Genomic DNA, 9,488 nt, shown 5'->3' on the forward strand with positions numbered 1-9,488 from the left:
ACCCAGGCGCCCCGATATGAAGAATAAATTTTAAAAATTTAAGTTTTTATTTAAATTCCAGTTAATGTACAGTGTAATATTAGTTTCAGGTGTGGAATATAGTGATTCAACACTCATACAACACCCGGTGCTCATCACAACAGGGGCACTCCATAATCCCCTTCACCTATTTCACCCATCCCCCACCCACCTACCCTCCGGTAACCATGTTTGTTTTATATAGTTAAGAGTCTGTTTCTTAGTTTGCCTCTTTTTTTCCCCCTTTTGCTTGTTTGTTTTGTTTCTTAAATTCCACATATGAATGAAATCATATGGTATTTGTCTTTCTCTGATTGACTTATTTCGCTTAGCTTAATACTCTCTAGCTCCATCCATGTCCTTGCAAATGGCAAGATCTCATTCTTTTTTATGGCTGAGTAATATTCCATTATACATATATATCTCCACTCATCAGTCGATGGGCACTTGGGCTCTTTCCATAATTGGACCATTGTTGATGATGTTGCTATAAACATTGGGGGGGAGGCATATATCCCTTTGAATCAGTATTTTTGTATCCTTTGTGTAAATTCCTAGTAGTGCAATTGCTGGGTCATAGGGTAGTTATTTTTACCTTTTTGAGGAACTTCCATACTGTTTTCCACAGTGGCTGCACCAGTTTGCATTCCCACCAACGGTGCAAGAGGGTTCTTTTTCTCTACACCCTCACCAACACCTGTTGTTTCTTGTGTTGTTGATTTTAGCCATTCTGGCAGGTGTGAGGTGATATCTCCTTGTAGTTTTGATTTGCTTTCCCTGATGATCAGTGATGTTGAGCATCTTTTTAGGTGTCTGTTGGCCATCTGGATGTCTTCTTTGGAGAAATGTCTATTCATATCCTCTGCCCATTTTTAATTGGATTATTTGTTTTTTGGGCACTGAGTTTTATAAGTTCTTTACATATTTTTTTTAATAATAATATTTTTTTATTATATTATGTTAGTCACCATACAGTACATCCCTGGTTTCTGATGTAAAGTTTGATGACTCATTAGTTGCGTATAACACAGGGCGCCATGCAATACGTGCCCTCCTTACTACCCATCGTCAGCCTATCCCATTCCCCCACCCACCTCCCCTCTGAAGCCCTCAGTTTGTTTCTCATAGTCCATAGTCTCTCATGCTTCATTCCCCCTTCTGATTACCTCCCCTTTCTTTATCCCTTTCTTCTCCTACCTATCTTCCTAGTTCTTATGTTCCATAGATGAGAGAGAAACCATATGATAATCGTCTTTCTCTGCTTGACTTATTTCACTTAGCATTATCTCCTCCAGTGCTGTCCATGTTGCAGCAAATGTTGTGTAATCGTTCCTTCTGATGGCTGAGTAATATTCCATTGTATATATGGACCACATCTTTATTTTATTTTATTTTTTTTAAAGATTTTATTTATTTATTTGACAGAGATAGAGACAGCCAGCGAGAGAGGGAACACAAGCAGGGGGAGTGGGAGAGGAAGAAGCAGGCTTATAGCGGAGGTGCCTGATGTGGGGCTTGATCCCATAACGCTGGGATCACGCCCTGAGCCGAAGGCAGACGCTTAACCGCTGTGCCACCCAGGCGCCCCCTTTTTTTTAAAAAAAATATTTTATTTATTTATTTGGCAGAGAGAGAGAGACAGCCAGTGAGAGAGGGAACACAAGCAGGGGGAGTGGGAGAGGAGGAAGCAGGCTCCCAGCGGAGGAGGCCGATGCAGGGCTTGATCCCAGAACGCCGGGATCACGCCCTGAGCCGAAGGCAGATGCTTAACAACTGAGCCACCCAGGCACCCCCAGGAATAGGAAATTAACACAGTAAGACCTTTTAAAATTAAAATGACATATAACATAGGAGATTTACCTCTTCGTGTGGACCACATCTTCTTAATCCAGTCATCTGTTGACGGGCATCTCGGCTCCTTCCATGATTTAGCTATTGTGGACAATGCAGCTATGAACATTGGGGTGCATATGGCCCTTCTCTTCACTACGTCTGTATCTTTGGGGTAAACACCCAGTAGTGCAATTGTTGGATCATAGTATACCAACCCTTATCAGATATGCCATTTACAAATGTCTTCTCCCATCCAGTAGGTTGTCTTTTAGTTTTGTTGATGGTTTCCTTCACTGTGCAGAAGCTCTTTATTTTGATGTAGTCCCAATAGTTTATTTTTGCTTTTGTTCCCCTTGCCCTAGGACACATATCTAGAAAGAACTTCCTACGGCCAATGTCAAAGAAGTTACTGCCTGTGTTCTCCTACAGGATTTTTGTGGTTTCAGATCTCACATTTAGGTCCTTCAAACCATTTTACATTTATTTTTGTGTATGGTGTAAGAAAGTGGTGCAGTTTTGCTCTTCTGCATGTTGCTTCCAGTTTTACCAACACCATTTGTTGAAGAGATAGTCTTTTTCCCATTGGGTATTCTTCCCTGCTTTGTCAAAGTTTAATTGACCGTATACCTGTGGGTTCATTTCTGGCTTTTCTATTCTGTTCTATTGATCTAGGTATCTACTTTTGTGCCAGTACCACACCGTTTTGATTACGGCTGTTTTGTAATATAACTTGAAGTCCAGAACTGTGATGCCTCCAGCTTTGTTTTTCTTTTTCAAGATTGCTTTGGCTATTTGGGGTCTTTTCTGGTTTCATACAAATTTTAGAATTGCTTGTTCCAGTTCTGTGAAAAATGCTGTTAGGGATTACGTTAAACGTGTAAATTGCTTTGGGTAGTATTAATATTTTAATGATATTTTTTCTTCCAGTCCATGAGTATGGAACGTCTTTCCATTTCATTGTGTCATTGAAGAATAACTTTTCATCTTTAGAAATTCCACTGGACTCCCTCTTTCCCATGTGATTTCTGCCCTCCTTTTTCCTTCATTATATAAAATGGCTGTACACCACATACCTGATAGTCCAAATCAATGTTTTCATCTGTCATCTTGTTTCCACCCCAAACTCTAGCCAGGATGAGGAGAGGAGGGTACATATGATATACTCAGGAAACCTGTGACAGGCAGACAATGTTAACCCTGTTCTGTGGCATCCGGATGGAAGGCAGGCATTCCAACATTGCCAGATCACTCGTAGTATAATGTTGATGCCCCTTCCATTGCCCCAGACTTAATAAAAATAAAATAATCCTTTGAAAATGCGTCATAGAAAAAGTGCAAAATGCCTGGGAGCCTGAGTTAAGGCAGATAGCTCATTCTGATTAGCCAATAACCACAAAATTGCAATTACCTGCTGTTACCACAGATCGCTCTTTTAGGGTTTACTGTGTTGCAAGAGCCGTTGACTCTTTATAGTCATTGTAGCCGCAGTGGGAACCTCATGAAGAGATAACTGTGGTCTTTAGATCAAAGATAAAGACGCTGCCTCCTGCAAATTCTGAGACTTTCCAGTACTTGAGCTGACAAGGGGAAGCCAAATCTTAAAACACGTGAGAAACAGTCCCTGTGGGAAGGGTTTTTACATAATACAGATGGAGGTGGCACGTCCAGGTCTGGGCAATTCTTTCAGCCCAAAAGAATGTATTCAGTATTTTCTCTGTGTGTGGTATTGTACAAAGCACTGGGAATCAGTCGGTCAGCAATACCAAGTTAGTGTCTAACTTCGAGGAGTGAGACATACATTAGCCAAATAAACATACGTGTGTGATTATGAATGACAGCAAGTACTCCGAAGGCAAAAAAATTAAGAGAATATGATAGGTTAACTTGACTTTTTTTCTTTTAAAAGATTTTATTTATTTATTTAACAGAGATAGAGACAACCAGCGAGAGACGGAACACAAGCAGGGGGAGTGGGAGAGGAAGAAGCAGGCTCATAGCGGAGGAGCCTGATGTGGGGCTCGATCCCATAACGCCGGGATCACGCCCTGAGCCGAAGGCAGACGCTGAACCGCTGTGCCACCCAGGCGCCCCTAACTTGACCTTTTATAAGGGCCAGGAAAGACTTTCCTGAGAAGGTAACATTTTCCCATAATGCAAACATGAAGTCGAAGATAAAAAATGTTCTCCAATACGTTTAAGTAATCATCTTGGGGTGATCACATACCCAGAGGTTCTGGAGTATCCCAACATTATTAGAAATAGCGTAGAATTTCGCCAAAAATTAATGTCTTCTATTTTCCAGAAAATACATGGAGTTCAAAGACAATAGGCAGATATTAATAAATTGGAGTCTTTGAAAACTTAAGTCTTCTATTTTAACCAAAGGCCTCATGATAGTATAGAAAACAACTCTGGACTGGGAGACGATATTAAAATTATCTGTTGAATAAGGCGTCTAAAACATATAAAGACATTTAAAAAATTCTTAAGGAAAACAACTCTAGTGTAAATGTGCAAAGGATATGACAGACAATTCATAGAAGAGCTAACTGAGATGGCTAGTAAATGTTTGAAATATAATGAGCCTCACCAGTAATCAGGGAAGTGGTAATAAAAACCATCATGGTTTCCCATTTCACACCGAGTAGAATGACAAAAATTATTGCACTTTACAATACTAGGTATTGTTGTATTAACTGGAACAATAACTTTGTGAAGCAATTGGGCAATACTAAAGACAAGTGAAGGTACATATATTCTACGACCCAGCCATATACCCAGGGTATATCCACTTTCAGGATATAGACGCATAAATAAATTGTGTTATTGTGCATCCATTAATATGAATGGACTATATTTATGTGTATCAACATGGATAAGTCTCAAAAATATATCATTGATTTGTTTCTTTCAGGAGGGGAGACAGGATGACTAGCAGTCAGAGGTGAGAGGAGTATTTTTACTTTTTCATGCTTTTGGAACCTAAATTTTGCACTAGGTAAACACATTTCTTAAAAAAATAAAATTAAATTTTTAAAAAGGTTTGTTCATTTATTTTAGAGAGAGAGAGAGAGCACAAGCAGGAGGGGCCGAGGGAGAGGGAGAGAGACTCCCAAGCAGCCTCCCTGCTAAGTGTGCAGCTGGATGCAGGGCTTGATCTCATGAGCCTGAGATCATGACCTGAGCCAAAACCAAGAGTCGGACGCTTAACCAACTGTGCCACCCAGGCGCCCCAAAAATACAATTAATTTTTAGGGGTACCTGGGTGGCTCAGTTGGTTAAGTGTCTGCCTTTGGCTCAGGTCATGATCCCCGGGTCCTGGGATCGAGCCCTGCATCGGGCTCCCTGCTCAGCGGGGAGTCTTCTTTCTCTCTGCCTGTCACTCCCCCTGATTGTGCTCTCTCTCTCTCTCAAATAAATAAATAAAAATCTTTAAAAAATACCATTAATTTTTAAAAAATGTTGAATAATTACAAGGTCGCAGAGGCTGGTATAGGATCAACCATCCTTAAAAAGTTTTAAAACAGACAAAACGAAGAACAGCCAGCTCACTTCTGTTTCTCACATGGTGTCAACAACTCAGGCAGCTCACAGCTTAACTCAGAGGAGTCCAGACTTCCCCTACATTTCTAAGCCTGAGCCACCGCATTGGCTGGGAACCAAAGCTCTTGATTTTCTTCCATTATTTGCTTCTGACAATGGAGACATCAGGGGAAGAAAAGTGTATCAAGAACCAGTAAAATATTGGAACCTACACAAAGGAGAGGCTGGGGCCTCTGAGTGCTCACTCTCCTTCCTACTCTGAGGGCAAGCACCTGGTGTGCAGAGTGACCTCTGCCCTGGGCAGCCTTTCTGGAAAGCCCAGCTCCTCTGGATGACTTGGCAGCTGTTCTCCTTCCTTTCTCAAGATTGTTTACTTCCTTCTGAAACTTATCACAATGTGCTGGCCGAGTTAGTGCAAAGCACTTTGCTGAAATCTGTTGTACACATCGTCATGATAAATATATAAATCAGCTTATGTCTACACTGTAGACAGATCTCTCCCTGCTCAGATTTCTTTTCCTTTCTTCCCTTCCCTCCCTTTCTTCTTTCTTTCTTTCTTTCTTTCTTTCTTTCTTTCTTTCTTTCTTTCTTTCTTTCTTTCTTCTTTCTCTCTCTCTTCTTTCTTCCTTCCTTCCTTCCTTCCTTTCTTTCTTTTCCTTTCTTTCTTTTCTCTTTCTTTCTTTCTCTCTCTCTCTTCTTTCTTCTTTCTTTCTCTTTCTTTCTTTCTTTCTTTCTTTCTTTCTTTCTTTCTTTTTTTTTTCTTTCCTTTCTTCTTTCAGACCTACTCAGATTTCTAAATCCTGGTGTGTCTGAGTTCCACTCTTGTGAAGGAGAACAGACCCTTCCCTTGGGCCCTTGAAACTGGAGGATAAGACCTAAGCTTTAGGGCTTAGTTGACCGGGTCGTGGATCATTAGCTCAGCTTCTTCTCTCATTAAGTCCCTCTTCTTTGCATTGATTCTCAGTGCTTTGTACAAAGCCACACGCAGAGAAAGTACTTAATACATTCTTTTTGAATGAAAGAATTGCCCAGACCTGGCCATTCCACCTCCATCTGTATTATATAAACCCCTTCCCTCAGGGACCATTTCTCATGTGTTCTGAGATCTGGCTTCATCAGCTCAAGCAACAGAAAAGTGTCAGAATTTGCATCTTGTACCTTCTAGGAGTGGTGGTGAGGGGGAGTAGTCTTAAGAGATTTTGTGGTGTTAGAAGGATCCTTGAACAACCCTCTGAGTTAAATTGGGAGAGAAAAGTCTCCAAAAGAAAGGTTTATGTTTCACCTGGACCCCCACAGGTGGCCAGGCTAGCCTAGGAAGGAGAAGCCTCAGGTGAAGGAATAAAGGAGAAAGTGCTGGGGTGGGGTCATGGAACTCTGCCGCCGCTTGAACCTACATCCTGAGATTCTCGGAGAGAATCCTCCCACTGAATCCAAGCTCAGACAACTCTGCCCAGGCAAGTAGTCCAAAGAGATCTCTGCCCCATGCCCTTAACCAAATAAAAAAAGCTCCTGGTGGTTCCAGAGCAGGCTCCCCGTCACTGACTGGGGAGACCCTATAAGATGTTTAGAGCGTTAAGGTGGAGAAATAAAATGACAGGCTTGTGGCTTTTCCCACTAACTCTTCAGCTGCCACCACCTGAGGGCTTGGTGGGGTGGGGTGTGCACATTTCTTCCTGTGCACAAGCGCAGGTCTAATTGCATAAGTCCCCTCCCTGGTGACAAAGCAACACCATCAGAATAAGTGTGTCTCATAGCCCCAAGCTCCAGCAGTGTCCCACTATACACAGGTTGCAAATCTGAGGTACACAGTATCACCACAGAGTGTGCCTTAGCCGGTGAATTGTATTAAGATCTCTTCAAACAGCCCCCAACATTTCCTGGCTCACGTTGGAGAAGGCACTAAGGCGTTGTGTCCTCCTTCTTAAAATGGAGGCTGACATTGCTTGTTGCTTGTTCAGTAGTCATCTCCTCTTTTTTCTCACTAAAGAACCCCAGTTTTACTCAGGGTGATGATGGCACCCAGTTAAATATACCCGCCTTCCCAGACTCCTTTGCACACTGGGCTTTATGTGTGATACAATTCCAGCCAATGGAAGTCGCTGAGCAGGATTTCTAGGAGAGGTTTTAGATTTTGTTTATTTGGGAGAGAGCGAGAGGGTACACGTGTGAGGGAGAGCCCTGGGGGGGTTGGGGCAGAGGGAGAAGCAGATTTCCCGCTGAGCAGGGAGTCCCATGCGGGGCTTGATCCTGGGACCCTGGGATCATGACCTGAGCCGAAGGCAGATGCTTAACTGACTGAGCCACCCAGGTGCCCCTTCTAGGAGACGGTTTAAAAGGGGGGTCTTCTCTTTATTCTTTGTCCCCTCCTTTCGTGCCTGGAGAGGAAGTATCACTTATGTCTTACGCTTGTGAGATGGTGTGAGTGAAGGCTTCTCTCCCCTCCCTACCCACTTTGTTTTCACTGGCGTGCTCTCTCCTTTTCTCTCCAGCACAACGGCTTGCTTCCAGGGTGCATTTTCTGCCCTGGGAAATAGCTGCTGATGCTCCGTTGAAACACTTGGTTGGATTCACCCTCCCGTCTGCCTTGGAGAAGGAGTCCCTCACAAGCACGAATGCTGCAGGGAGCTGCAGGATGGGAGCTGCGCAGACAGAACAGGTGTGGCTGCAGCAAACCCACTATGCTGAGGGCACATGACCAGAGAGGGTGCTCCCTAGCCCCCAGGCCGTGGACATGTTTCAGACCATGGACTCAGACATGATCTGCGTGTGATGCCAGCTCAAATAAAACTTACATCAATTTACAGAAAATAAGAGAGGCGATTTATTTCAAATTCTGGAGTTTTTAAACTTTGTACGTATGTATTGATAATTCTGAGGGGCTAAGCATGCTTAAATCAATGCAGTATTTATTAGGGAAAAATCGCTGAAGACTCTAATAGGATCTACAAGCTAATAAGAGTTCAGCAGTATTGCTGGGTACAAGATGAATATAAAAAACCAATTGGGTTCTAGAAACTTAGGACAAAAAATTAGACTACATAAGTTTTAAAAAGAAACTTATTTACAATAGAAACAAAGTCTTGAAGTTATCCAGGAAAAAATAATAGGTAGGTGAGGCTTTTATGGAGAAAGTTACTAAAAAAAATAAATGGTGAAACATACTATGTCCTTGGATGAGAAGACTCAATATTCCTAAAGTGTCACTTCTCCCAAAATTAACTCACAGACACAATATTGTTCTCATCAAAAATTCAATAGAGTTTTTCAAGTAACATAAGTTGTCTTTAAAATTTAAATACAAAACTAAAAAGCTTCAAATAATCAAGCAAAAAATTGGAGAAAAATAAGATGGGGCTTACCGAAGCAAATATTAATATATTTGTTACAAGGCTATAGTTATTAACACTATGCAGTATTTACAAAGAGATTAAAAAAAGAGAAGATCAATGGAAGAGAGTACAAATTTCAGAAAGAGACCTCACATTTAGACTCAATAGATGACAGAGGCATGAAATATTAGCAGAGAAAAGATGGACTCTCATCCATGGTGTTGGATAATTGGTTATTTACGTGGGGAAAAATTAAATTATATCACTAACTCATGCCATCATCAAATTAAAGAAAATTAGAAAAAATTAGAAATTAAAGTAGAAATTAAAGATGGTTAGAAGTCTGAATGTAAGAAACAGATTTTTATAAGTCTAAAAGAAAACAGAATACATTTATAATCTTAGGGTAGACAAATTTCCTTAACAAAACACAGAAAGCAAAGACCGTAAGAAAAATATTATACTTAAGTGAAAAAAAATTTGAGAAAGAAACCATAGAAGAAACCATAAACAAAGTTAAAAAGACATGAGCTCCTGAATTGCGTAACAATCTACTCCCTGAAACAAGTTGTTTCGACAAGAGACGTTTTGGTGTCAGATTGACCCAAGTTTGATTATTGGTTTGACCGTTTACTATTGTTGTGACTTCAGTCAAGTTATTTCAACTCTTTGAGACATTTCTGTATATGTTAAAAATGTCAGCACACAGGACTGCTAAAATGATTAAATGAGATAAGGTACGTAAAACACCATGCCCAGAGCTTG

The 9,488-nt window shown here is 41.2% G+C and overlaps 1 long non-coding RNA gene across 1 annotated transcript; it reads left to right on the forward strand.

Moving 5' to 3' along the window:
* The first annotated feature begins 3,821 nt into the window (after positions 1 to 3,821).
* LOC109489914 lies at positions 3,822 to 8,163 on the forward strand. The gene is made up of 3 exons (XR_002143077.2): positions 3,822 to 3,986; positions 4,766 to 4,795; positions 7,884 to 8,163. It is a non-coding gene; the product is annotated as an uncharacterized LOC109489914 (long non-coding RNA).
* The last annotated feature ends 1,325 nt before the right edge of the window (positions 8,164 to 9,488 follow it).

The sequence above is a fragment of the Ailuropoda melanoleuca genome, chromosome 20 (assembly GCF_002007445.2).
Source record: "Ailuropoda melanoleuca isolate Jingjing chromosome 20, ASM200744v2, whole genome shotgun sequence".
Lineage (NCBI taxonomy): Eukaryota > Metazoa > Chordata > Mammalia > Carnivora > Ursidae > Ailuropoda > Ailuropoda melanoleuca.